Source organism: Salmo salar, unplaced genomic scaffold, assembly GCF_965601325.2.
Source record: "Salmo salar unplaced genomic scaffold, fSalSal1 ptg000293l, whole genome shotgun sequence".
Lineage (NCBI taxonomy): Eukaryota > Metazoa > Chordata > Actinopteri > Salmoniformes > Salmonidae > Salmo > Salmo salar.
In genome coordinates, this window is record NW_027675346.1 from 2,295,001 (window position 1) to 2,317,500 (window position 22,500).

The 22,500-nt window shown below is 42.6% G+C and overlaps 54 non-coding genes and 3 pseudogenes across 54 annotated transcripts; all 57 read left to right on the plus strand.

The window, feature by feature from the left end:
• Positions 1-386: 386 nt before the first annotated feature.
• Positions 387-505, plus strand: LOC145873628 (5S ribosomal RNA). Its single transcript, XR_014389263.1, has one exon. It is a non-coding gene; the product is annotated as a 5S ribosomal RNA (ribosomal RNA).
• Positions 506-644: 139 nt separating this feature from the next.
• Positions 645-763, plus strand: LOC145873629 (5S ribosomal RNA). The gene has a single exon (XR_014389264.1). It is a non-coding gene; the product is annotated as a 5S ribosomal RNA (ribosomal RNA).
• A 139-nt stretch (positions 764-902) lies between these two features.
• Positions 903-1,021, plus strand: LOC145873630 (5S ribosomal RNA). Its single transcript, XR_014389265.1, has one exon. It is a non-coding gene; the product is annotated as a 5S ribosomal RNA (ribosomal RNA).
• A 139-nt stretch (positions 1,022-1,160) lies between these two features.
• LOC145868204 (5S ribosomal RNA) lies at positions 1,161-1,279 on the plus strand. The gene has a single exon (XR_014384198.1). It is a non-coding gene; the product is annotated as a 5S ribosomal RNA (ribosomal RNA).
• A 409-nt stretch (positions 1,280-1,688) lies between these two features.
• Positions 1,689-1,807, plus strand: LOC145868463 (5S ribosomal RNA). The gene has a single exon (XR_014384459.1). It is a non-coding gene; the product is annotated as a 5S ribosomal RNA (ribosomal RNA).
• Positions 1,808-1,946: 139 nt separating this feature from the next.
• Positions 1,947-2,065, plus strand: LOC145873631 (5S ribosomal RNA). The gene has a single exon (XR_014389266.1). It is a non-coding gene; the product is annotated as a 5S ribosomal RNA (ribosomal RNA).
• Positions 2,066-2,204: 139 nt separating this feature from the next.
• Positions 2,205-2,323, plus strand: LOC145873632 (5S ribosomal RNA). The gene has a single exon (XR_014389267.1). It is a non-coding gene; the product is annotated as a 5S ribosomal RNA (ribosomal RNA).
• Positions 2,324-2,462: 139 nt separating this feature from the next.
• LOC145868205 (5S ribosomal RNA) lies at positions 2,463-2,581 on the plus strand. The gene has a single exon (XR_014384199.1). It is a non-coding gene; the product is annotated as a 5S ribosomal RNA (ribosomal RNA).
• A 409-nt stretch (positions 2,582-2,990) lies between these two features.
• On the plus strand, positions 2,991-3,109 carry LOC145873633 (5S ribosomal RNA). Its single transcript, XR_014389268.1, has one exon. It is a non-coding gene; the product is annotated as a 5S ribosomal RNA (ribosomal RNA).
• Positions 3,110-3,248: 139 nt separating this feature from the next.
• Positions 3,249-3,367, plus strand: LOC145868939 (5S ribosomal RNA). The gene has a single exon (XR_014384934.1). It is a non-coding gene; the product is annotated as a 5S ribosomal RNA (ribosomal RNA).
• A 409-nt stretch (positions 3,368-3,776) lies between these two features.
• LOC145873634 (5S ribosomal RNA) lies at positions 3,777-3,895 on the plus strand. Its single transcript, XR_014389269.1, has one exon. It is a non-coding gene; the product is annotated as a 5S ribosomal RNA (ribosomal RNA).
• A 139-nt stretch (positions 3,896-4,034) lies between these two features.
• On the plus strand, positions 4,035-4,153 carry LOC145873636 (5S ribosomal RNA). Its single transcript, XR_014389271.1, has one exon. It is a non-coding gene; the product is annotated as a 5S ribosomal RNA (ribosomal RNA).
• Positions 4,154-4,562: 409 nt separating this feature from the next.
• On the plus strand, positions 4,563-4,681 carry LOC145873637 (5S ribosomal RNA). Its single transcript, XR_014389272.1, has one exon. It is a non-coding gene; the product is annotated as a 5S ribosomal RNA (ribosomal RNA).
• Positions 4,682-4,820: 139 nt separating this feature from the next.
• On the plus strand, positions 4,821-4,939 carry LOC145873638 (5S ribosomal RNA). Its single transcript, XR_014389273.1, has one exon. It is a non-coding gene; the product is annotated as a 5S ribosomal RNA (ribosomal RNA).
• A 139-nt stretch (positions 4,940-5,078) lies between these two features.
• LOC145873639 (5S ribosomal RNA) lies at positions 5,079-5,197 on the plus strand. The gene has a single exon (XR_014389274.1). It is a non-coding gene; the product is annotated as a 5S ribosomal RNA (ribosomal RNA).
• A 139-nt stretch (positions 5,198-5,336) lies between these two features.
• LOC145868206 (5S ribosomal RNA) lies at positions 5,337-5,455 on the plus strand. Its single transcript, XR_014384200.1, has one exon. It is a non-coding gene; the product is annotated as a 5S ribosomal RNA (ribosomal RNA).
• Positions 5,456-5,864: 409 nt separating this feature from the next.
• On the plus strand, positions 5,865-5,983 carry LOC145873640 (5S ribosomal RNA). Its single transcript, XR_014389275.1, has one exon. It is a non-coding gene; the product is annotated as a 5S ribosomal RNA (ribosomal RNA).
• A 139-nt stretch (positions 5,984-6,122) lies between these two features.
• LOC145873641 (5S ribosomal RNA) lies at positions 6,123-6,241 on the plus strand. The gene has a single exon (XR_014389276.1). It is a non-coding gene; the product is annotated as a 5S ribosomal RNA (ribosomal RNA).
• A 139-nt stretch (positions 6,242-6,380) lies between these two features.
• On the plus strand, positions 6,381-6,499 carry LOC145873642 (5S ribosomal RNA). The gene has a single exon (XR_014389277.1). It is a non-coding gene; the product is annotated as a 5S ribosomal RNA (ribosomal RNA).
• A 139-nt stretch (positions 6,500-6,638) lies between these two features.
• Positions 6,639-6,757, plus strand: LOC145868207 (5S ribosomal RNA). The gene has a single exon (XR_014384201.1). It is a non-coding gene; the product is annotated as a 5S ribosomal RNA (ribosomal RNA).
• A 409-nt stretch (positions 6,758-7,166) lies between these two features.
• On the plus strand, positions 7,167-7,285 carry LOC145873643 (5S ribosomal RNA). Its single transcript, XR_014389278.1, has one exon. It is a non-coding gene; the product is annotated as a 5S ribosomal RNA (ribosomal RNA).
• Positions 7,286-7,424: 139 nt separating this feature from the next.
• Positions 7,425-7,543, plus strand: LOC145867513 (5S ribosomal RNA). Its single transcript, XR_014383506.1, has one exon. It is a non-coding gene; the product is annotated as a 5S ribosomal RNA (ribosomal RNA).
• A 139-nt stretch (positions 7,544-7,682) lies between these two features.
• Positions 7,683-7,801, plus strand: LOC145868209 (5S ribosomal RNA). The gene has a single exon (XR_014384203.1). It is a non-coding gene; the product is annotated as a 5S ribosomal RNA (ribosomal RNA).
• A 409-nt stretch (positions 7,802-8,210) lies between these two features.
• Positions 8,211-8,329, plus strand: LOC145873644 (5S ribosomal RNA). The gene has a single exon (XR_014389279.1). It is a non-coding gene; the product is annotated as a 5S ribosomal RNA (ribosomal RNA).
• A 139-nt stretch (positions 8,330-8,468) lies between these two features.
• On the plus strand, positions 8,469-8,587 carry LOC145873645 (5S ribosomal RNA). The gene has a single exon (XR_014389280.1). It is a non-coding gene; the product is annotated as a 5S ribosomal RNA (ribosomal RNA).
• Positions 8,588-8,726: 139 nt separating this feature from the next.
• On the plus strand, positions 8,727-8,845 carry LOC145869521 (5S ribosomal RNA). Its single transcript, XR_014385517.1, has one exon. It is a non-coding gene; the product is annotated as a 5S ribosomal RNA (ribosomal RNA).
• A 409-nt stretch (positions 8,846-9,254) lies between these two features.
• On the plus strand, positions 9,255-9,373 carry LOC145868210 (5S ribosomal RNA). Its single transcript, XR_014384204.1, has one exon. It is a non-coding gene; the product is annotated as a 5S ribosomal RNA (ribosomal RNA).
• Positions 9,374-9,782: 409 nt separating this feature from the next.
• On the plus strand, positions 9,783-9,901 carry LOC145873647 (5S ribosomal RNA). The gene has a single exon (XR_014389282.1). It is a non-coding gene; the product is annotated as a 5S ribosomal RNA (ribosomal RNA).
• A 139-nt stretch (positions 9,902-10,040) lies between these two features.
• Positions 10,041-10,159, plus strand: LOC145873648 (5S ribosomal RNA). The gene has a single exon (XR_014389283.1). It is a non-coding gene; the product is annotated as a 5S ribosomal RNA (ribosomal RNA).
• Positions 10,160-10,298: 139 nt separating this feature from the next.
• LOC145873649 (5S ribosomal RNA) lies at positions 10,299-10,417 on the plus strand. Its single transcript, XR_014389284.1, has one exon. It is a non-coding gene; the product is annotated as a 5S ribosomal RNA (ribosomal RNA).
• Positions 10,418-10,556: 139 nt separating this feature from the next.
• On the plus strand, positions 10,557-10,675 carry LOC145868211 (5S ribosomal RNA). Its single transcript, XR_014384205.1, has one exon. It is a non-coding gene; the product is annotated as a 5S ribosomal RNA (ribosomal RNA).
• Positions 10,676-11,084: 409 nt separating this feature from the next.
• Positions 11,085-11,203, plus strand: LOC145873650 (5S ribosomal RNA). The gene has a single exon (XR_014389285.1). It is a non-coding gene; the product is annotated as a 5S ribosomal RNA (ribosomal RNA).
• Positions 11,204-11,342: 139 nt separating this feature from the next.
• LOC145867514 (5S ribosomal RNA) lies at positions 11,343-11,461 on the plus strand. The gene has a single exon (XR_014383507.1). It is a non-coding gene; the product is annotated as a 5S ribosomal RNA (ribosomal RNA).
• A 139-nt stretch (positions 11,462-11,600) lies between these two features.
• Positions 11,601-11,719, plus strand: LOC145868212 (5S ribosomal RNA). The gene has a single exon (XR_014384206.1). It is a non-coding gene; the product is annotated as a 5S ribosomal RNA (ribosomal RNA).
• A 409-nt stretch (positions 11,720-12,128) lies between these two features.
• On the plus strand, positions 12,129-12,247 carry LOC145873651 (5S ribosomal RNA). The gene has a single exon (XR_014389286.1). It is a non-coding gene; the product is annotated as a 5S ribosomal RNA (ribosomal RNA).
• Positions 12,248-12,386: 139 nt separating this feature from the next.
• LOC145873652 (5S ribosomal RNA) lies at positions 12,387-12,505 on the plus strand. Its single transcript, XR_014389287.1, has one exon. It is a non-coding gene; the product is annotated as a 5S ribosomal RNA (ribosomal RNA).
• A 139-nt stretch (positions 12,506-12,644) lies between these two features.
• LOC145869522 (5S ribosomal RNA) lies at positions 12,645-12,763 on the plus strand. The gene has a single exon (XR_014385518.1). It is a non-coding gene; the product is annotated as a 5S ribosomal RNA (ribosomal RNA).
• Positions 12,764-13,172: 409 nt separating this feature from the next.
• On the plus strand, positions 13,173-13,291 carry LOC145870285 (5S ribosomal RNA). Its single transcript, XR_014386281.1, has one exon. It is a non-coding gene; the product is annotated as a 5S ribosomal RNA (ribosomal RNA).
• Positions 13,292-13,700: 409 nt separating this feature from the next.
• LOC145873653 (5S ribosomal RNA) lies at positions 13,701-13,819 on the plus strand. The gene has a single exon (XR_014389288.1). It is a non-coding gene; the product is annotated as a 5S ribosomal RNA (ribosomal RNA).
• Positions 13,820-14,228: 409 nt separating this feature from the next.
• LOC145873654 (5S ribosomal RNA) lies at positions 14,229-14,347 on the plus strand. The gene has a single exon (XR_014389289.1). It is a non-coding gene; the product is annotated as a 5S ribosomal RNA (ribosomal RNA).
• A 409-nt stretch (positions 14,348-14,756) lies between these two features.
• Positions 14,757-14,875, plus strand: LOC145868213 (5S ribosomal RNA). The gene has a single exon (XR_014384207.1). It is a non-coding gene; the product is annotated as a 5S ribosomal RNA (ribosomal RNA).
• A 139-nt stretch (positions 14,876-15,014) lies between these two features.
• Positions 15,015-15,133, plus strand: LOC145870699 (uncharacterized; annotated as a pseudogene).
• Positions 15,134-15,542: 409 nt separating this feature from the next.
• LOC145873655 (5S ribosomal RNA) lies at positions 15,543-15,661 on the plus strand. Its single transcript, XR_014389290.1, has one exon. It is a non-coding gene; the product is annotated as a 5S ribosomal RNA (ribosomal RNA).
• A 409-nt stretch (positions 15,662-16,070) lies between these two features.
• On the plus strand, positions 16,071-16,189 carry LOC145873656 (5S ribosomal RNA). Its single transcript, XR_014389291.1, has one exon. It is a non-coding gene; the product is annotated as a 5S ribosomal RNA (ribosomal RNA).
• A 409-nt stretch (positions 16,190-16,598) lies between these two features.
• Positions 16,599-16,717, plus strand: LOC145868214 (5S ribosomal RNA). The gene has a single exon (XR_014384208.1). It is a non-coding gene; the product is annotated as a 5S ribosomal RNA (ribosomal RNA).
• Positions 16,718-17,126: 409 nt separating this feature from the next.
• LOC145873658 (5S ribosomal RNA) lies at positions 17,127-17,245 on the plus strand. Its single transcript, XR_014389293.1, has one exon. It is a non-coding gene; the product is annotated as a 5S ribosomal RNA (ribosomal RNA).
• Positions 17,246-17,654: 409 nt separating this feature from the next.
• Positions 17,655-17,773, plus strand: LOC145868215 (5S ribosomal RNA). Its single transcript, XR_014384209.1, has one exon. It is a non-coding gene; the product is annotated as a 5S ribosomal RNA (ribosomal RNA).
• A 139-nt stretch (positions 17,774-17,912) lies between these two features.
• LOC145870389 (5S ribosomal RNA) lies at positions 17,913-18,031 on the plus strand. The gene has a single exon (XR_014386385.1). It is a non-coding gene; the product is annotated as a 5S ribosomal RNA (ribosomal RNA).
• Positions 18,032-18,440: 409 nt separating this feature from the next.
• LOC145868216 (5S ribosomal RNA) lies at positions 18,441-18,559 on the plus strand. Its single transcript, XR_014384210.1, has one exon. It is a non-coding gene; the product is annotated as a 5S ribosomal RNA (ribosomal RNA).
• A 410-nt stretch (positions 18,560-18,969) lies between these two features.
• Positions 18,970-19,088, plus strand: LOC145867407 (5S ribosomal RNA). Its single transcript, XR_014383400.1, has one exon. It is a non-coding gene; the product is annotated as a 5S ribosomal RNA (ribosomal RNA).
• Positions 19,089-19,497: 409 nt separating this feature from the next.
• On the plus strand, positions 19,498-19,616 carry LOC145870452 (5S ribosomal RNA). Its single transcript, XR_014386448.1, has one exon. It is a non-coding gene; the product is annotated as a 5S ribosomal RNA (ribosomal RNA).
• Positions 19,617-20,025: 409 nt separating this feature from the next.
• LOC145868217 (5S ribosomal RNA) lies at positions 20,026-20,144 on the plus strand. The gene has a single exon (XR_014384211.1). It is a non-coding gene; the product is annotated as a 5S ribosomal RNA (ribosomal RNA).
• Positions 20,145-20,554: 410 nt separating this feature from the next.
• LOC145868882 (5S ribosomal RNA) lies at positions 20,555-20,673 on the plus strand. Its single transcript, XR_014384877.1, has one exon. It is a non-coding gene; the product is annotated as a 5S ribosomal RNA (ribosomal RNA).
• Positions 20,674-21,083: 410 nt separating this feature from the next.
• Positions 21,084-21,202, plus strand: LOC145868218 (5S ribosomal RNA). The gene has a single exon (XR_014384212.1). It is a non-coding gene; the product is annotated as a 5S ribosomal RNA (ribosomal RNA).
• Positions 21,203-21,341: 139 nt separating this feature from the next.
• Positions 21,342-21,460, plus strand: LOC145870759 (uncharacterized; annotated as a pseudogene).
• A 409-nt stretch (positions 21,461-21,869) lies between these two features.
• On the plus strand, positions 21,870-21,988 carry LOC145868220 (5S ribosomal RNA). The gene has a single exon (XR_014384214.1). It is a non-coding gene; the product is annotated as a 5S ribosomal RNA (ribosomal RNA).
• Positions 21,989-22,127: 139 nt separating this feature from the next.
• On the plus strand, positions 22,128-22,246 carry LOC145870777 (uncharacterized; annotated as a pseudogene).
• Positions 22,247-22,500: the final 254 nt, after the last annotated feature.

Sequence of the window (22,500 nt, forward strand, 5' to 3'; positions counted from 1 at the left end):
TGCACTATTTCATCAGCAACACTGCCTTGTAGTAAGCATTTAATGATGAATTGACTAAATGCAGCTTCCTGCCTTTTTAATAGGATCAAATTTCCTTGTGTTTTCAATTAGCATCTGCCTTGTATTTATAAGACAAACAAGAATATTGTTGCTGAATGCAGCTTGTGTGTGCTTTGTGCTCCTTTGCCCTGTTCAAATGATGAAAGGAAATAAAGTTTGTATTTTATCCAACTACCTGTGCTAAAAAGTGATGGGAACAGTGTTTGTAATTTCTTCTACTTTTTCAGTGACACAAAGTTCAAGCTGCTTATCTAATTGGTGAAAATGCAATCTCTGTTTATCACACTCACTTTGACTATATATGTTGTAGCAAGAGATTGTTTCTCGCTTACGGCCATACCAGCCTGGGTACGCCCGATCTCGTCTGATCTCGGAAGCTAAGCAGGGTCGGGCCTGGTTAGTACTTGGATGGGAGACCGCCTGGGAATACCAGGTGCTGTAAGCATTTTGTCCACGAGGGTGTGCTCTTGCACTATTTCATCAGCAACACTGCCTTGTATTAAGCATTTAATGATGAATTGACTAAATGTCTGTTTTATCAGACTCACTTTGACTATATATGTTGTAGCAAGAGATTGTATCTCGCTTACGGCCATACCAGCCTGGGTACGCCCGATCTCGTCTGATCTCGGAAGCTAAGCAGGGTCGGGCCTGGTTAGTACTTGGATGGGAGACCGCCTGGGAATACCAGGTGCTGTAAGCATTTTGTCCACGAGGGTGTGCTCTTGCACTATTTCATCAGCAACACTGCCTTGTATTAAGCATTTAATGATGAATTGACTAAATGTCTGTTTTATCAGACTCACTTTGACTATATATGTTGTAGCAAGAGATTGTATCTCGCTTACGGCCATACCAGCCTGGGTACGCCCGATCTCGTCTGATCTCGGAAGCTAAGCAGGGTCGGGCCTGGTTAGTACTTGGATGGGAGACCGCCTGGGAATACCAGGTGCTGTAAGCATTTTGTCCACGAGGGTGTGCTCTTGCACTATTTCATCAGCAACACTGCCTTGTATTAAGCATTTAATGATGAATTGACTAAATGTCTGTTTTATCAGATTCACTTTGACTATATATGTTGTAGCAAGAGATTGTTTCTCGCTTACGGCCATACCAGCCTGGGTACGCCCGATCTCGTCTGATCTCGGAAGCTAAGCAGGGTCGGGCCTGGTTAGTACTTGGATGGGAGACCGCCTGGAAATACCAGGTGCTGTAAGCATTTTGTCCACGAGGGTGTGCTCTTGCACTATTTCATCAGCAACACTGCCTTGTAGTAAGCATTTAATGATGAATTGACTAAATGCAGCTTCCTGCCTTTTTAATAGGATCAAATTTCCTTGTGTTTTCAATTAGCATCTGCCTTGTATTTATAAGACAAACAAGAATATTGTTGCTGAATGCAGCTTGTGTGTGCTTTGTGCTCCTTTGCCCTGTTCAAATGATGAAAGGAAATAAAGTTTGTATTTTATCCAACTACCTGTGCTAAAAAGTGATGGGAACAGTGTTTGTAATTTCTTCTACTTTTTCAGTGACACAAAGTTCAAGCTGCTTATCTAATTGGTGAAAATGCAATCTCTGTTTATCACACTCACTTTGACTATATATGTTGTAGCAAGAGATTGTTTCTCGCTTACGGCCATACCAGCCTGGGTACGCCCGATCTCGTCTGATCTCGGAAGCTAAGCAGGGTCAGGCCTGGTTAGTACTTGGATGGGAGACCGCCTGGGAATACCAGGTGCTGTAAGCATTTTGTCCACGAGGGTGTGCTCTTGCACTATTTCATCAGCAACACTGCCTTGTATTAAGCATTTAATGATGAATTGACTAAATGTCTGTTTTATCAGACTCACTTTGACTATATATGTTGTAGCAAGAGATTGTATCTCGCTTACGGCCATACCAGCCTGGGTACGCCCGATCTCGTCTGATCTCGGAAGCTAAGCAGGGTCGGGCCTGGTTAGTACTTGGATGGGAGACCGCCTGGGAATACCAGGTGCTGTAAGCATTTTGTCCACGAGGGTGTGCTCTTGCACTATTTCATCAGCAACACTGCCTTGTATTAAGCATTTAATGATGAATTGACTAAATGTCTGTTTTATCAGACTCACTTTGACTATATATGTTGTAGCAAGAGATTGTATCTCGCTTACGGCCATACCAGCCTGGGTACGCCCGATCTCGTCTGATCTCGGAAGCTAAGCAGGGTCGGGCCTGGTTAGTACTTGGATGGGAGACCGCCTGGGAATACCAGGTGCTGTAAGCATTTTGTCCACGAGGGTGTGCTCTTGCACTATTTCATCAGCAACACTGCCTTGTATTAAGCATTTAATGATGAATTGACTAAATGTCTGTTTTATCAGATTCACTTTGACTATATATGTTGTAGCAAGAGATTGTTTCTCGCTTACGGCCATACCAGCCTGGGTACGCCCGATCTCGTCTGATCTCGGAAGCTAAGCAGGGTCGGGCCTGGTTAGTACTTGGATGGGAGACCGCCTGGAAATACCAGGTGCTGTAAGCATTTTGTCCACGAGGGTGTGCTCTTGCACTATTTCATCAGCAACACTGCCTTGTAGTAAGCATTTAATGATGAATTGACTAAATGCAGCTTCCTGCCTTTTTAATAGGATCAAATTTCCTTGTGTTTTCAATTAGCATCTGCCTTGTATTTATAAGACAAACAAGAATATTGTTGCTGAATGCAGCTTGTGTGTGCTTTGTGCTCCTTTGCCCTGTTCAAATGATGAAAGGAAATAAAGTTTGTATTTTATCCAACTACCTGTGCTAAAAAGTGATGGGAACAGTGTTTGTAATTTCTTCTACTTTTTCAGTGACACAAAGTTCAAGCTGCTTATCTAATTGGTGAAAATGCAATGTCTGTTTATCACACTCACTTTGACTATATATGTTGTAGCAAGAGATTGTTTCTCGCTTACGGCCATACCAGCCTGGGTACGCCCGATCTCGTCTGATCTCGGAAGCTAAGCAGGGTCGGGCCTGGTTAGTACTTGGATGGGAGACCGCCTGGGAATACCAGGTGCTGTAAGCATTTTGTCCACGAGGGTGTGCTCTTGCACTATTTCATCAGCAACACTGCCTTGTATTAAGCATTTAATGATGAATTGACTAAATGTCTGTTTTATCAGATTCACTTTGACTATATATGTTGTAGCAAGAGATTGTTTCTCGCTTACGGCCATACCAGCCTGGGTACGCCCGATCTCGTCTGATCTCGGAAGCTAAGCAGGGTCTGGCCTGGTTAGTACTTGGATGGGAGACCGCCTGGGAATACCAGGTGCTGTAAGCATTTTGTCCACGAGGGTGTGCCCCTGCACTATTTCATCAGCAACACTGCCTTGTAGTAAGCATTTAATGATGAATTGACTAAATGCAGCTTCCTGCCTTTTTAATAGGATCAAATTTCCTTGTGTTTTCAATTAGCATCTGCCTTGTATTTATAAGACAAACAAGAATATTGTTGCTGAATGCAGCTTGTGTGTGCTTTGTGCTCCTTTGCCCTGTTCAAATGATGAAAGGAAATAAAGTTTGTATTTTATCCAACTACCTGTGCTAAAAAGTGATGGGAACAGTGTTTGTAATTTCTTCTACTTTTTCAGTGACACAAAGTTCAAGCTGCTTATCTAATTGGTGAAAATGCAATCTCTGTTTATCACACTCACTTTGACTATATATGTTGTAGCAAGAGATTGTTTCTCGCTTACGGCCATACCAGCCTGGGTACGCCCGATCTCGTCTGATCTCGGAAGCTAAGCAGGGTCGGGCCTGGTTAGTACTTGGATGGGAGACCGCCTGGGAATACCAGGTGCTGTAAGCATTTTGTCCACGAGGGTGTGCTCTTGCACTATTTCATCAGCAACACTGCCTTGTATTAAGCATTTAATGATGAATTGACTAAATGTCTGTTTTATCAGACTCACTTTGACTATATATGTTGTAGCAAGAGATTGTATCTCGCTTACGGCCATACCAGCCTGGGTACGCCCGATCTCGTCTGATCTCGGAAGCTAAGCAGGGTCGGGCCTGGTTAGTACTTGGATGGGAGACCGCCTGGGAATACCAGGTGCTGTAAGCATTTTGTCCACGAGGGTGTGCTCTTGCACTATTTCATCAGCAACACTGCCTTGTATTAAGCATTTAATGATGAATTGACTAAATGCAGCTTCCTGCCTTTTTAATAGGATCAAATTTCCTTGTGTTTTCAATTAGCATCTGCCTTGTATTTATAAGACAAACAAGAATATTGTTGCTGAATGCAGCTTGTGTGTGCTTTGTGCTCCTTTGCCCTGTTCAAATGATGAAAGGAAATAAAGTTTGTATTTTATCCAACTACCTGTGCTAAAAAGTGATGGGAACAGTGTTTGTAATTTCTTCTACTTTTTCAGTGACACAAAGTTCAAGCTGCTTATCTAATTGGTGAAAATGCAATCTCTGTTTATCACACTCACTTTGACTATATATGTTGTAGCAAGAGATTGTTTCTCGCTTACGGCCATACCAGCCTGGGTACGCCCGATCTCGTCTGATCTCGGAAGCTAAGCAGGGTCGGGCCTGGTTAGTACTTGGATGGGAGACCGCCTGGGAATACCAGGTGCTGTAAGCATTTTGTCCACGAGGGTGTGCTCTTGCACTATTTCATCAGCAACACTGCCTTGTATTAAGCATTTAATGATGAATTGACTAAATGTCTGTTTTATCAGACTCACTTTGACTATATATGTTGTAGCAAGAGATTGTATCTCGCTTACGGCCATACCAGCCTGGGTACGCCCGATCTCGTCTGATCTCGGAAGCTAAGCAGGGTCGGGCCTGGTTAGTACTTGGATGGGAGACCGCCTGGGAATACCAGGTGCTGTAAGCATTTTGTCCACGAGGGTGTGCTCTTGCACTATTTCATCAGCAACACTGCCTTGTATTAAGCATTTAATGATGAATTGACTAAATGTCTGTTTTATCAGACTCACTTTGACTATATATGTTGTAGCAAGAGATTGTATCTCGCTTACGGCCATACCAGCCTGGGTACGCCCGATCTCGTCTGATCTCGGAAGCTAAGCAGGGTCGGGCCTGGTTAGTACTTGGATGGGAGACCGCCTGGGAATACCAGGTGCTGTAAGCATTTTGTCCACGAGGGTGTGCTCTTGCACTATTTCATCAGCAACACTGCCTTGTATTAAGCATTTAATGATGAATTGACTAAATGTCTGTTTTATCAGATTCACTTTGACTATATATGTTGTAGCAAGAGATTGTTTCTCGCTTACGGCCATACCAGCCTGGGTACGCCCGATCTCGTCTGATCTCGGAAGCTAAGCAGGGTCGGGCCTGGTTAGTACTTGGATGGGAGACCGCCTGGAAATACCAGGTGCTGTAAGCATTTTGTCCACGAGGGTGTGCTCTTGCACTATTTCATCAGCAACACTGCCTTGTAGTAAGCATTTAATGATGAATTGACTAAATGCAGCTTCCTGCCTTTTTAATAGGATCAAATTTCCTTGTGTTTTCAATTAGCATCTGCCTTGTATTTATAAGACAAACAAGAATATTGTTGCTGAATGCAGCTTGTGTGTGCTTTGTGCTCCTTTGCCCTGTTCAAATGATGAAAGGAAATAAAGTTTGTATTTTATCCAACTACCTGTGCTAAAAAGTGATGGGAACAGTGTTTGTAATTTCTTCTACTTTTTCAGTGACACAAAGTTCAAGCTGCTTATCTAATTGGTGAAAATGCAATCTCTGTTTATCACACTCACTTTGACTATATATGTTGTAGCAAGAGATTGTTTCTCGCTTACGGCCATACCAGCCTGGGTACGCCCGATCTCGTCTGATCTCGGAAGCTAAGCAGGGTCGGGCCTGGTTAGTACTTGGATGGGAGACCGCCTGGGAATACCAGGTGCTGTAAGCATTTTGTCCACGAGGGTGTGCTCTTGCACTATTTCATCAGCAACACTGCCTTGTATTAAGCATTTAATGATGAATTGACTAAATGTCTGTTTTATCAGACTCACTTTGACTATATATGTTGTAGCAAGAGATTGTATCTCGCTTACGGCCATACCAGCCTGGGTACGCCCGATCTCGTCTGATCTCGGAAGCTAAGCAGGGTCGGGCCTGGTTAGTACTTGGATGGGAGACCGCCTGGGAATACCAGGTGCTGTAAGCATTTTGTCCACGAGGGTGTGCTCTTGCACTATTTCATCAGCAACACTGCCTTGTATTAAGCATTTAATGATGAATTGACTAAATGTCTGTTTTATCAGACTCACTTTGACTATATATGTTGTAGCAAGAGATTGTATCTCGCTTACGGCCATACCAGCCTGGGTACGCCCGATCTCGTCTGATCTCGGAAGCTAAGCAGGGTCGGGCCTGGTTAGTACTTGGATGGGAGACCGCCTGGGAATACCAGGTGCTGTAAGCATTTTGTCCACGAGGGTGTGCTCTTGCACTATTTCATCAGCAACACTGCCTTGTATTAAGCATTTAATGATGAATTGACTAAATGTCTGTTTTATCAGATTCACTTTGACTATATATGTTGTAGCAAGAGATTGTTTCTCGCTTACGGCCATACCAGCCTGGGTACGCCCGATCTCGTCTGATCTCGGAAGCTAAGCAGGGTCGGGCCTGGTTAGTACTTGGATGGGAGACCGCCTGGAAATACCAGGTGCTGTAAGCATTTTGTCCACGAGGGTGTGCTCTTGCACTATTTCATCAGCAACACTGCCTTGTAGTAAGCATTTAATGATGAATTGACTAAATGCAGCTTCCTGCCTTTTTAATAGGATCAAATTTCCTTGTGTTTTCAATTAGCATCTGCCTTGTATTTATAAGACAAACAAGAATATTGTTGCTGAATGCAGCTTGTGTGTGCTTTGTGCTCCTTTGCCCTGTTCAAATGATGAAAGGAAATAAAGTTTGTATTTTATCCAACTACCTGTGCTAAAAAGTGATGGGAACAGTGTTTGTAATTTCTTCTACTTTTTCAGTGACACAAAGTTCAAGCTGCTTATCTAATTGGTGAAAATGCAATGTCTGTTTATCACACTCACTTTGACTATATATGTTGTAGCAAGAGATTGTTTCTCGCTTACGGCCATACCAGCCTGGGTACGCCCGATCTCGTCTGATCTCGGAAGCTAAGCAGGGTCGGGCCTGGTTAGTACTTGGATGGGAGACCGCCTGGGAATACCAGGTGCTGTAAGCATTTTGTCCACGAGGGTGTGCTCTTGCACTATTTCATCAGCAACACTGCCTTGTATTAAGCATTTAATGATGAATTGACTAAATGTCTGTTTTATCAGATTCACTTTGACTATATATGTTGTAGCAAGAGATTGTTTCTCGCTTACGGCCATACCAGCCTGGGTACGCCCGATCTCGTCTGATCTCGGAAGCTAAGCAGGGTCGGGCCTGGTTAGTACTTGGATGGTAGACCGCCTGGGAATACCAGGTGCTGTAAGCATTTTGTCCACGAGGGTGTGCTCTTGCACTATTTCATCAGCAACACTGCCTTGTATTAAGCATTTAATGATGAATTGACTAAATGTCTGTTTTATCAGATTCACTTTGACTATATATGTTGTAGCAAGAGATTGTTTCTCGCTTACGGCCATACCAGCCTGGGTACGCCCGATCTCGTCTGATCTCGGAAGCTAAGCAGGGTCGGGCCTGGTTAGTACTTGGATGGGAGACCGCCTGGAAATACCAGGTGCTGTAAGCATTTTGTCCACGAGGGTGTGCTCTTGCACTATTTCATCAGCAACACTGCCTTGTAGTAAGCATTTAATGATGAATTGACTAAATGCAGCTTCCTGCCTTTTTAATAGGATCAAATTTCCTTGTGTTTTCAATTAGCATCTGCCTTGTATTTATAAGACAAACAAGAATATTGTTGCTGAATGCAGCTTGTGTGTGCTTTGTGCTCCTTTGCCCTGTTCAAATGATGAAAGGAAATAAAGTTTGTATTTTATCCAACTACCTGTGCTAAAAAGTGATGGGAACAGTGTTTGTAATTTCTTCTACTTTTTCAGTGACACAAAGTTCAAGCTGCTTATCTAATTGGTGAAAATGCAATGTCTGTTTATCACACTCACTTTGACTATATATGTTGTAGCAAGAGATTGTTTCTCGCTTACGGCCATACCAGCCTGGGTACGCCCGATCTCGTCTGATCTCGGAAGCTAAGCAGGGTCGGGCCTGGTTAGTACTTGGATGGGAGACCGCCTGGGAATACCAGGTGCTGTAAGCATTTTGTCCACGAGGGTGTGCTCTTGCACTATTTCATCAGCAACACTGCCTTGTATTAAGCATTTAATGATGAATTGACTAAATGTCTGTTTTATCAGATTCACTTTGACTATATATGTTGTAGCAAGAGATTGTTTCTCGCTTACGGCCATACCAGCCTGGGTACGCCCGATCTCGTCTGATCTCGGAAGCTAAGCAGGGTCGGGCCTGGTTAGTACTTGGATGGGAGACCGCCTGGGAATACCAGGTGCTGTAAGCATTTTGTCCACGAGGGTGTGCCCCTGCACTATTTCATCAGCAACACTGCCTTGTAGTAAGCATTTAATGATGAATTGACTAAATGTCTGTTTTATCAGACTCACTTTGACTATATATGTTGTAGCAAGAGATTGTTTCTCGCTTACGGCCATATCAGCCTGGGTACGCCCGATCTCGTCTGATCTCGGAAGCTAAGCAGGGTCGGGCCTGGTTAGTACTTGGATGGGAGACCGCCTGGAAATACCAGGTGCTGTAAGCATTTTGTCCACGAGGGTGTGCTCTTGCACTATTTCATCAGCAACACTGCGTTGTAGTAAGCATTTAATGATGAATTGACTAAATGCAGCTTCCTGCCTTTTTAATAGGATCAAATTTCCTTGTGTTTTCAATTAGCATCTGCCTTGTATTTATGAGACAAACAAGAATATTGTTGCTGAATGCAGCTTGTGTGTGCTTTGTGCTCCTTGGCCCTGTTCAAATGATGAAAGGAAATAAAGTTTGTATTTTATCCAACTACCTGTGCTAAAAAGTGATGGGAACAGTGTTTGTAATTTCTTCTACTTTTTCAGTGACACAAAGTTCAAGCTGCTTATCTAATTGTTGAAAATGCAATGTCTGTTTATCACACTCACTTTGACTATATATGTTGTAGCAAGAGATTGTTTCTCGCTTACGGCCATACCAGCCTGGGTACGCCCGATCTCGTCTGATCTCGGAAGCTAAGCAGGGTCGGGCCTGGTTAGTACTTGGATGGGAGACCGCCTGGAAATACCAGGTGCTGTAAGCATTTTGTCCACGAGGGTGTGCTCTTGCACTATTTCATCAGCAACACTGCCTTGTAGTAAGCATTTAATGATGAATTGACTAAATGCAGCTTCCTGCCTTTTTAATAGGATCAAATTTCCTTGTGTTTTCAATTAGCATCTGCCTTGTATTTATAAGACAAACAAGAATATTGTTGCTGAATGCAGCTTGTGTGTGCTTTGTGCTCCTTTGCCCTGTTCAAATGATGAAAGGAAATAAAGTTTGTATTTTATCCAACTACCTGTGCTAAAAAGTGATGGGAACAGTGTTTGTAATTTCTTCTACTTTTTCAGTGACACAAAGTTCAAGCTGCTTATCTAATTGGTGAAAATGCAATCTCTGTTTATCACACTCACTTTGACTATATATGTTGTAGCAAGAGATTGTTTCTCGCTTACGGCCATACCAGCCTGGGTACGCCCGATCTCGTCTGATCTCGGAAGCTAAGCAGGGTCGGGCCTGGTTAGTACTTGGATGGGAGACCGCCTGGGAATACCAGGTGCTGTAAGCATTTTGTCCACGAGGGTGTGCTCTTGCACTATTTCATCAGCAACACTGCCTTGTATTAAGCATTTAATGATGAATTGACTAAATGTCTGTTTTATCAGACTCACTTTGACTATATATGTTGTAGCAAGAGATTGTATCTCGCTTACGGCCATACCAGCCTGGGTACGCCCGATCTCGTCTGATCTCGGAAGCTAAGCAGGGTCGGGCCTGGTTAGTACTTGGATGGGAGACCGCCTGGGAATACCAGGTGCTGTAAGCATTTTGTCCACGAGGGTGTGCTCTTGCACTATTTCATCAGCAACACTGCCTTGTATTAAGCATTTAATGATGAATTGACTAAATGTCTGTTTTATCAGACTCACTTTGACTATATATGTTGTAGCAAGAGATTGTATCTCGCTTACGGCCATACCAGCCTGGGTACGCCCGATCTCGTCTGATCTCGGAAGCTAAGCAGGGTCGGGCCTGGTTAGTACTTGGATGGGAGACCGCCTGGGAATACCAGGTGCTGTAAGCATTTTGTCCACGAGGGTGTGCTCTTGCACTATTTCATCAGCAACACTGCCTTGTATTAAGCATTTAATGATGAATTGACTAAATGTCTGTTTTATCAGATTCACTTTGACTATATATGTTGTAGCAAGAGATTGTTTCTCGCTTACGGCCATACCAGCCTGGGTACGCCCGATCTCGTCTGATCTCGGAAGCTAAGCAGGGTCGGGCCTGGTTAGTACTTGGATGGGAGACCGCCTGGAAATACCAGGTGCTGTAAGCATTTTGTCCACGAGGGTGTGCTCTTGCACTATTTCATCAGCAACACTGCCTTGTAGTAAGCATTTAATGATGAATTGACTAAATGCAGCTTCCTGCCTTTTTAATAGGATCAAATTTCCTTGTGTTTTCAATTAGCATCTGCCTTGTATTTATAAGACAAACAAGAATATTGTTGCTGAATGCAGCTTGTGTGTGCTTTGTGCTCCTTTGCCCTGTTCAAATGATGAAAGGAAATAAAGTTTGTATTTTATCCAACTACCTGTGCTAAAAAGTGATGGGAACAGTGTTTGTAATTTCTTCTACTTTTTCAGTGACACAAAGTTCAAGCTGCTTATCTAATTGGTGAAAATGCAATGTCTGTTTATCACACTCACTTTGACTATATATGTTGTAGCAAGAGATTGTTTCTCGCTTACGGCCATACCAGCCTGGGTACGCCCGATCTCGTCTGATCTCGGAAGCTAAGCAGGGTCGGGCCTGGTTAGTACTTGGATGGGAGACCGCCTGGGAATACCAGGTGCTGTAAGCATTTTGTCCACGAGGGTGTGCTCTTGCACTATTTCATCAGCAACACTGCCTTGTATTAAGCATTTAATGATGAATTGACTAAATGTCTGTTTTATCAGATTCACTTTGACTATATATGTTGTAGCAAGAGATTGTTTCTCGCTTACGGCCATACCAGCCTGGGTACGCCCGATCTCGTCTGATCTCGGAAGCTAAGCAGGGTCGGGCCTGGTTAGTACTTGGATGGTAGACCGCCTGGGAATACCAGGTGCTGTAAGCATTTTGTCCACGAGGGTGTGCTCTTGCACTATTTCATCAGCAACACTGCCTTGTATTAAGCATTTAATGATGAATTGACTAAATGTCTGTTTTATCAGATTCACTTTGACTATATATGTTGTAGCAAGAGATTGTTTCTCGCTTACGGCCATACCAGCCTGGGTACGCCCGATCTCGTCTGATCTCGGAAGCTAAGCAGGGTCGGGCCTGGTTAGTACTTGGATGGGAGACCGCCTGGAAATACCAGGTGCTGTAAGCATTTTGTCCACGAGGGTGTGCTCTTGCACTATTTCATCAGCAACACTGCCTTGTAGTAAGCATTTAATGATGAATTGACTAAATGCAGCTTCCTGCCTTTTTAATAGGATCAAATTTCCTTGTGTTTTCAATTAGCATCTGCCTTGTATTTATAAGACAAACAAGAATATTGTTGCTGAATGCAGCTTGTGTGTGCTTTGTGCTCCTTTGCCCTGTTCAAATGATGAAAGGAAATAAAGTTTGTATTTTATCCAACTACCTGTGCTAAAAAGTGATGGGAACAGTGTTTGTAATTTCTTCTACTTTTTCAGTGACACAAAGTTCAAGCTGCTTATCTAATTGGTGAAAATGCAATGTCTGTTTATCACACTCACTTTGACTATATATGTTGTAGCAAGAGATTGTTTCTCGCTTACGGCCATACCAGCCTGGGTACGCCCGATCTCGTCTGATCTCGGAAGCTAAGCAGGGTCGGGCCTGGTTAGTACTTGGATGGGAGACCGCCTGGGAATACCAGGTGCTGTAAGCATTTTGTCCACGAGGGTGTGCTCTTGCACTATTTCATCAGCAACACTGCCTTGTATTAAGCATTTAATGATGAATTGACTAAATGTCTGTTTTATCAGATTCACTTTGACTATATATGTTGTAGCAAGAGATTGTTTCTCGCTTACGGCCATACCAGCCTGGGTACGCCCGATCTCGTCTGATCTCGGAAGCTAAGCAGGGTCGGGCCTGGTTAGTACTTGGATGGGAGACCGCCTGGGAATACCAGGTGCTGTAAGCATTTTGTCCACGAGGGTGTGCCCCTGCACTATTTCATCAGCAACACTGCCTTGTAGTAAGCATTTAATGATGAATTGACTAAATGTCTGTTTTATCAGACTCACTTTGACTATATATGTTGTAGCAAGAGATTGTTTCTCGCTTACGGCCATATCAGCCTGGGTACGCCCGATCTCGTCTGATCTCGGAAGCTAAGCAGGGTCGGGCCTGGTTAGTACTTGGATGGGAGACCGCCTGGAAATACCAGGTGCTGTAAGCATTTTGTCCACGAGGGTGTGCTCTTGCACTATTTCATCAGCAACACTGCGTTGTAGTAAGCATTTAATGATGAATTGACTAAATGCAGCTTCCTGCCTTTTTAATAGGATCAAATTTCCTTGTGTTTTCAATTAGCATCTGCCTTGTATTTATGAGACAAACAAGAATATTGTTGCTGAATGCAGCTTGTGTGTGCTTTGTGCTCCTTGGCCCTGTTCAAATGATGAAAGGAAATAAAGTTTGTATTTTATCCAACTACCTGTGCTAAAAAGTGATGGGAACAGTGTTTGTAATTTCTTCTACTTTTTCAGTGACACAAAGTTCAAGCTGCTTATCTAATTGTTGAAAATGCAATGTCTGTTTATCACACTCACTTTGACTATATATGTTGTAGCAAGAGATTGTTTCTCGCTTACGGCCATACCAGCCTGGGTACGCCCGATCTCGTCTGATCTCGGAAGCTAAGCAGGGTCCGGCCTGGTTAGTACTTGGATGGGAGACCGCCTGGAAATACCAGGTGCTGTAAGCATTTTGTCCACGAGGGTGTGGTCTTGCACTATTTCATCAGCAACACTGCGTTGTAGTAAGCATTTAATGATGAATTGACTAAATGCAGCTTCCTGCCTTTTTAATAGGATCAAATTTCCTTGTGTTTTCAATTAGCATCTGCCTTGTATTTATGAGACAAACAAGAATATTGTTGCTGAATGCAGCTTGTGTGTGCTTTGTGCTCCTTGGCCCTGTTCAAATGATGAAAGGAAATAAAGTTTGTATTTTATCCAACTACCTGTGCTAAAAAGTGATGGGAACAGTGTTTGTAATTTCTTCTACTTTTTCAGTGACACAAAGTTCAAGCTGCTTATCTAATTGTTGAAAATGCAATGTCTGTTTATCACACTCACTTTGACTATATATGTTGTAGCAAGAGATTGTTTCTCGCTTACGGCCATACCAGCCTGGGTACGCCCGATCTCGTCTGATCTCGGAAGCTAAGCAGGGTCGGGCCTGGTTAGTACTTGGATGGGAGACCGCCTGGGAATACCAGGTGCTGTAAGCATTTTGTCCACGAGGGTGTGCTCTTGCACTATTTCATCAGCAACACTGCCTTGTAGTAAGCATTTAATGATGAATTGACTAAATGCAGCTTCCTGCCTTTTTAATAGGATCAAATTTCCTTGTGTTTTCAATTAGCATCTGCCTTGTATTTATAAGACAAACAAGAATATTGTTGCTGAATGCAGCTTGTGTGTGCTTTGTGCTCCTTGGCCCTGTTCAAATGATGAAAGGAAATAAAGTTTGTATTTTATCCAACTACCTGTGCTAAAAAGTGATGGGAACAGTGTTTGTAATTTCTTCTACTTTTTCAGTGACACAAAGTTCAAGCTGCTTATCTAATTGTTGAAAATGCAATGTCTGTTTATCACACTCACTTTGACTATATATGTTGTAGCAAGAGATTGTTTCTCGCTTACGGCCATACCAGCCTGGGTACGCCCGATCTCGTCTGATCTCGGAAGCTAAGCAGGGTCGGGCCTGGTTAGTACTTGGATGGGAGACCGCCTGGGAATACCAGGTGCTGTAAGCATTTTGTCCACGAGGGTGTGCTCTTGCACTATTTCATCAGCAACACTGCCTTGTAGTAAGCATTTAATGATGAATTGACTAAATGCAGCTTCCTGCCTTTTTAATAGGATCAAATTTCCTTGTGTTTTCAATTAGCATCTGCCTTGTATTTATAAGACAAACAAGAATATTGTTGCTGAATGCAGCTTGTGTGTGCTTTGTGCTCCTTGGCCCTGTTCAAATGATGAAAGGAAATAAAGTTTGTATTTTATCCAACTACCTGTGCTAAAAAGTGATGGGAACAGTGTTTGTAATTTCTTCTACTTTTTCAGTGACACAAAGTTCAAGCTGCTTATCTAATTGTTGAAAATGCAATGTCTGTTTATCACACTCACTTTGACTATATATGTTGTAGCAAGAGATTGTTTCTCGCTTACGGCCATACCAGCCTGGGTACGCCCGATCTCGTCTGATCTCGGAAGCTAAGCAGGGTCGGGCCTGGTTAGTACTTGGATGGGAGACCGCCTGGAAATACCAGGTGCTGTAAGCATTTTGTCCACGAGGGTGTGCTCTTGCACTATTTCATCAGCAACACTGCCTTGTAGTAAGCATTTAATGATGAATTGACTAAATGTCTGTTTTATCAGACTCACTTTGACTATATATGTTGTAGCAAGAGATTGTTTCTCGCTTACGGCCATATCAGCCTGGGTACGCCCGATCTCGTCTGATCTCGGAAGCTAAGCAGGGTCCGGCCTGGTTAGTACTTGGATGGGAGACCGCCTGGAAATACCAGGTGCTGTAAGCATTTTGTCCACGAGGGTGTGGTCTTGCACTATTTCATCAGCAACACTGCGTTGTAGTAAGCATTTAATGATGAATTGACTAAATGCAGCTTCCTGCCTTTTTAATAGGATCAAATTTCCTTGTGTTTTCAATTAGCATCTGCCTTGTATTTATGAGACAAACAAGAATATTGTTGCTGAATGCAGCTTGTGTGTGCTTTGTGCTCCTTGGCCCTGTTCAAATGATGAAAGGAAATAAAGTTTGTATTTTATCCAACTACCTGTGCTAAAAAGTGATGGGAACAGTGTTTGTAATTTCTTCTACTTTTTCAGTGACACAAAGTTCAAGCTGCTTATCTAATTGTTGAAAATGCAATGTCTGTTTATCACACTCACTTTGACTATATATGTTGTAGCAAGAGATTGTTTCTCGCTTACGGCCATACCAGCCTGGGTACGCCCGATCTCGTCTGATCTCGGAAGCTAAGCAGGGTCGGGCCTGGTTAGTACTTGGATGGGAGACCGCCTGGGAATACCAGGTGCTGTAAGCATTTTGTCCACGAGGGTGTGCTCTTGCACTATTTCATCAGCAACACTGCCTTGTAGTAAGCATTTAATGATGAATTGACTAAATGCAGCTTCCTGCCTTTTTAATAGGATCAAATTTCCTTGTGTTTTCAATTAGCATCTGCCTTGTATTTATAAGACAAACAAGAATATTGTTGCTGAATGCAGCTTGTGTGTGCTTTGTGCTCCTTGGCCCTGTTCAAATGATGAAAGGAAATAAAGTTTGTATTTTATCCAACTACCTGTGCTAAAAAGTGATGGGAACAGTGTTTGTAATTTCTTCTACTTTTTCAGTGACACAAAGTTCAAGCTGCTTATCTAATTGTTGAAAATGCAATGTCTGTTTATCACACTCACTTTGACTATATATGTTGTAGCAAGAGATTGTTTCTCGCTTACGGCCATACCAGCCTGGGTACGCCCGATCTCGTCTGATCTCGGAAGCTAAGCAGGGTCGGGCCTGGTTAGTACTTGGATGGGAGACCGCCTGGGAATACCAGGTGCTGTAAGCATTTTGTCCACGAGGGTGTGCTCTTGCACTATTTCATCAGCAACACTGCCTTGTAGTAAGCATTTAATGATGAATTGACTAAATGCAGCTTCCTGCCTTTTTAATAGGATCAAATTTCCTTGTGTTTTCAATTAGCATCTGCCTTGTATTTATAAGACAAACAAGAATATTGTTGCTGAATGCAGCTTGTGTGTGCTTTGTGCTCCTTGGCCCTGTTCAAATGATGAAAGGAAATAAAGTTTGTATTTTATCCAACTACCTGTGCTAAAAAGTGATGGGAACAGTGTTTGTAATTTCTTCTACTTTTTCAGTGACACAAAGTTCAAGCTGCTTATCTAATTGTTGAAAATGCAATGTCTGTTTATCACACTCACTTTGACTATATATGTTGTAGCAAGAGATTGTTTCTCGCTTACGGCCATACCAGCCTGGGTACGCCCGATCTCGTCTGATCTCGGAAGCTAAGCAGGGTCGGGCCTGGTTAGTACTTGGATGGGAGACCGCCTGGAAATACCAGGTGCTGTAAGCATTTTGTCCACGAGGGTGTGGTCTTGCACTATTTCATCAGCAACACTGCCTTGTAGTAAGCATTTAATGATGAATTGACTAAATGCAGCTTCCTGCCTTTTTAATAGGATCAAATTTCCTTGTGTTTTCAATTAGCATCTGCCTTGTATTTATGAGACAAACAAGAATATTGTTGCTGAATGCAGCTTGTGTGTGCTTTGTGCTCCTTGGCCCTGTTCAAATGATGAAAGGAAATAAAGTTTGTATTTTATCCAACTACCTGTGCTAAAAAGTGATGGGAACAGTGTTTGTAATTTCTTCTACTTTTTCAGTGACACAAAGTTCAAGCTGCTTATCTAATTGTTGAAAATGCAATGTCTGTTTATCACACTCACTTTGACTATATATGTTGTAGCAAGAGATTGTTTCTCGCTTACGGCCATACCAGCCTGGGTACGCCCGATCTCGTCTGATCTCGGAAGCTAAGCAGGGTCGGGCCTGGTTAGTACTTGGATGGGAGACCGCCTGGGAATACCAGGTGCTGTAAGCATTTTGTCCACGAGGGTGTGCTCTTGCACTATTTCATCAGCAACACTGCCTTGTAGTAAGCATTTAATGATGAATTGACTAAATGCAGCTTCCTGCCTTTTTAATAGGATCAAATTTCCTTGTGTTTTCAATTAGCATCTGCCTTGTATTTATAAGACAAACAAGAATATTGTTGCTGAATGCAGCTTGTGTGTGCTTTGTGCTCCTTGGCCCTGTTCAAATGATGAAAGGAAATAAAGTTTGTATTTTATCCAACTACCTGTGCTAAAAAGTGATGGGAACAGTGTTTGTAATTTCTTCTACTTTTTCAGTGACACAAAGTTCAAGCTGCTTATCTAATTGTTGAAAATGCAATGTCTGTTTATCACACTCACTTTGACTATATATGTTGTAGCAAGAGATTGTTTCTCGCTTACGGCCATACCAGCCTGGGTACGCCCGATCTCGTCTGATCTCGGAAGCTAAGCAGGGTCGGGCCTGGTTAGTACTTGGATGGGAGACCGCCTGGAAATACCAGGTGCTGTAAGCATTTTGTCCACGAGGGTGTGCTCTTGCACTATTTCATCAGCAACACTGCCTTGTAGTAAGCATTTAATGATGAATTGACTAAATGTCTGTTTTATCAGACTCACTTTGACTATATATGTTGTAGCAAGAGATTGTTTCTCGCTTACGGCCATATCAGCCTGGGTACGCCCGATCTCGTCTGATCTCGGAAGCTAAGCAGGGTCGGTCCTGGTTAGTACTTGGATGGGAGACCGCCTGGAAATACCAGGTGCTGTAAGCATTTTGTCCACGAGGGTGTGCTCTTGCACTATTTCATCAGCAACACTGCGTTGTAGTAAGCATTTAATGATGAATTGACTAAATGCAGCTTCCTGCCTTTTTAATAGGATCAAATTTCCTTGTGTTTTCAATTAGCATCTGCCTTGTATTTATGAGACAAACAAGAATATTGTTGCTGAATGCAGCTTGTGTGTGCTTTGTGCTCCTTGGCCCTGTTCAAATGATGAAAGGAAATAAAGTTTGTATTTTATCCAACTACCTGTGCTAAAAAGTGATGGGAACAGTGTTTGTAATTTCTTCTACTTTTTCAGTGACACAAAGTTCAAGCTGCTTATCTAATTGGTGAAAATGCAATGTCTGTTTATCACACTCACTTTGACTATATATGTTGTAGCAAGAGATTGTTTCTCGCTTACGGCCATACCAGCCTGGGTACGCCCGATCTCGTCTGATCTCGGAAGCTAAGCAGGGTCGGGCCTGGTTAGTACTTGGATGGGAGACCGCCTGGAAATACCAGGTGCTGTAAGCATTTTGTCCACGAGGGTGTGCTCTTGCACTATTTCATCAGCAACACTGCGTTGTAGTAAGCATTTAATGATGAATTGACTAAATGCAGCTTCCTGCCTTTTTAATAGGATCAAATTTCCTGGATGTTTTCAATTAGCATCTGCCTTGTATTTATGAGACAAACAAGAATATTGTTGCTGAATGCAGCTTGTGTGTGCTTTGTGCTCCTTGGCCCTGTTCAAATGATGAAAGGAAATAAAGTTTGTATTTTATCCAACTACCTGTGCTAAAAAGTGATGGGAACAGTGTTTGTAATTTCTTCTACTTTTTCAGTGACACAAAGTTCAAGCTGCTTATCTAATTGGTGAAAATGCAATGTCTGTTTATCACACTCACTTTGACTATATATGTTGTAGCAAGAGATTGTTTCTCGCTTACGGCCATATCAGCCTGGGTACGCCCGATCTCGTCTGATCTCGGAAGCTAAGCAGGGTCGGGCCTGGTTAGTACTTGGATGGGAGACCGCCTGGGAATACCAGGTGCTGTAAGCATTTTGTCCACGAGGGTGTGCTCTTGCACTATTTCATCAGCAACACTGCCTTGTAGTAAGCATTTAATGATGAATTGACTAAATGCAGCTTCCTGCCTTTTTAATAGGATCAAATTTCCTTGTGTTTTCAATTAGCATCTGCCTTGTATTTATAAGACAAACAAGAATATTGTTGCTGAATGCAGCTTGTGTGTGCTTTGTGCTCCTTGGCCCTGTTCAAATGATGAAAGGAAATAAAGTTTGTATTTTATCCAACTACCTGTGCTAAAAAGTGATGGGAACAGTGTTTGTAATTTCTTCTACTTTTTCAGTGACACAAAGTTCAAGCTGCTTATCTAATTGTTGAAAATGCAATGTCTGTTTATCACACTCACTTTGACTATATATGTTGTAGCAAGAGATTGTTTCTCGCTTACGGCCATACCAGCCTGGGTACGCCCGATCTCGTCTGATCTGGGAAGCTAAGCAGGGTCGGGCCTGGTTAGTACTTGGATGGGAGACCGCCTGGAAATACCAGGTGCTGTAAGCATTTTGTCCACGAGGGTGTGCTCTTGCACTATTTCATCAGCAACACTGCGTTGTAGTAAGCATTTAATGATGAATTGACTAAATGCAGCTTCCTGCCTTTTTAATAGGATCAAATTTCCTTGTGTTTTCAATTAGCATCTGCCTTGTATTTATGAGACAAACAAGAATATTGTTGCTGAATGCAGCTTGTGTGTGCTTTGTGCTCCTTGGCCCTGTTCAAATGATGAAAGGAAATAAAGTTTGTATTTTATCCAACTACCTGTGCTAAAAAGTGATGGGAACAGTGTTTGTAATTTCTTCTACTTTTTCAGTGACACAAAGTTCAAGCTGCTTATCTAATTGGTGAAAATGCAATGTCTGTTTATCACACTCACTTTGACTATATATGTTGTAGCAAGAGATTGTTTCTCGCTTACGGCCATACCAGCCTGGGTACGCCCGATCTCGTCTGATCTCGGAAGCTAAGCAGGGTCGGGCCTGGTTAGTACTTGGATGGGAGACCGCCTGGAAATACCAGGTGCTGTAAGCATTTTGTCCACGAGGGTGTGCTCTTGCACTATTTCATCAGCAACACTGCGTTGTAGTAAGCATTTAATGATGAATTGACTAAATGCAGCTTCCTGCCTTTTTAATAGGATCAAATTTCCTGGATGTTTTCAATTAGCATCTGCCTTGTATTTATGAGACAAACAAGAATATTGTTGCTGAATGCAGCTTGTGTGTGCTTTGTGCTCCTTGGCCCTGTTCAAATGATGAAAGGAAATAAAGTTTGTATTTTATCCAACTACCTGTGCTAAAAAGTGATGGGAACAGTGTTTGTAATTTCTTCTACTTTTTCAGTGACACAAAGTTCAAGCTGCTTATCTAATTGGTGAAAATGCAATGTCTGTTTATCACACTCACTTTGACTATATATGTTGTAGCAAGAGATTGTTTCTCGCTTACGGCCATATCAGCCTGGGTACGCCCGATCTCGTCTGATCTCGGAAGCTAAGCAGGGTCGGGCCTGGTTAGTACTTGGATGGGAGACCGACTGGGAATACCAGGTGCTGTAAGCATTTTGTCCACGAGGGTGTGCTCTTGCACTATTTCATCAGCAACACTGCCTTGTAGTAAGCATTTAATGATGAATTGACTAAATGCAGCTTCCTGCCTTTTTAATAGGATCAAATTTCCTTGTGTTTTCAATTAGCATCTGCCTTGTATTTATAAGACAAACAAGAATATTGTTGCTGAATGCAGCTTGTGTGTGCTTTGTGCTCCTTGGCCCTGTTCAAATGATGAAAGGAAATAAAGTTTGTATTTTATCCAACTACCTGTGCTAAAAAGTGATGGGAACAGTGTTTGTAATTTCTTCTACTTTTTCAGTGACACAAAGTTCAAGCTGCTTATCTAATTGTTGAAAATGCAATGTCTGTTTAATCACACTCACTTTGACTATATATGTTGTAGCAAGAGATTGTTTCTCGCTTACGGCCATACCAGCCTGGGTACGCCCGATCTCGTCTGATCTCGGAAGCTAAGCAGGGTCGGGCCTGGTTAGTACTTGGATGGGAGACCGCCTGGAAATACCAGGTGCTGTAAGCATTTTGTCCACGAGGGTGTGCTCTTGCACTATTTCATCAGCAACACTGCCTTGTAGTAAGCATTTAATGATGAATTGACTAAATGTCTGTTTTATCAGACTCACTTTGACTATATATGTTGTAGCAAGAGATTGTTTCTCGCTTACGGCCATATCAGCCTGGGTACGCCCGATCTCGTCTGATCTCGGAAGCTAAGCACGGTCGGTCCTGGTTAGTACTTGGATGGGAGACCGCCTGGAAATACCAGGTGCTGTAAGCATTTTGTCCACGAGGGTGTGCTCTTGCACTATTTCATCAGCAACACTGCGTTGTAGTAAGCATTTAATGATGAATTGACTAAATGCAGCTTCCTGCCTTTTTAATAGGATCAAATTTCCTTGTGTTTTCAATTAGCATCTGCCTTGTATTTATGAGACAAACAAGAATATTGTTGCTGAATGCAGCTTGTGTGTGCTTTGTGCTCCTTGGCCCTGTTCAAATGATGAAAGGAAATAAAGTTTGTATTTTATCCAACTACCTGTGCTAAAAAGTGATGGGAACAGTGTTTGTAATTTCTTCTACTTTTTCAGTGACACAAAGTTCAAGCTGCTTATCTAATTGGTGAAAATGCAATGTCTGTTTATCACACTCACTTTGACTATATATGTTGTAGCAAGAGATTGTTTCTCGCTTACGGCCATACCAGCCTGGGTACGCCCGATCTCGTCTGATCTCGGAAGCTAAGCAGGGTCGGGCCTGGTTAGTACTTGGATGGGAGACCGCCTGGAAATACCAGGTGCTGTAAGCATTTTGTCCACGAGGGTGTGCTCTTGCACTATTTCATCAGCAACACTGCCTTGTAGTAAGCATTTAATGATGAATTGACTAAATGTCTGTTTTATCAGACTCACTTTGACTATATATGTTGTAGCAAGAGATTGTTTCTCGCTTACGGCCATATCAGCCTGGGTACGCCCGATCTCGTCTGATATCGGAAGCTAAGCAGGGTCGGTCCTGGTTAGTACTTGGATGGGAGACCGCCTGGAAATACCAGGTGCTGTAAGCATTTTGTCCACGAGGGTGTGCTCTTGCACTATTTCATCAGCAACACTGCGTTGTAGTAAGCATTTAATGATGAATTGACTAAATGCAGCTTCCTGCCTTTTTAATAGGATCAAATTTCCTTGTGTTTTCAATTAGCATCTGCCTTGTATTTATGAGACAAACAAGAATATTGTTGCTGAATGCAGCTTGTGTGTGCTTTGTGCTCCTTGGCCCTGTTCAAATGATGAAAGGAAATAAAGTTTGTATTTTATCCAA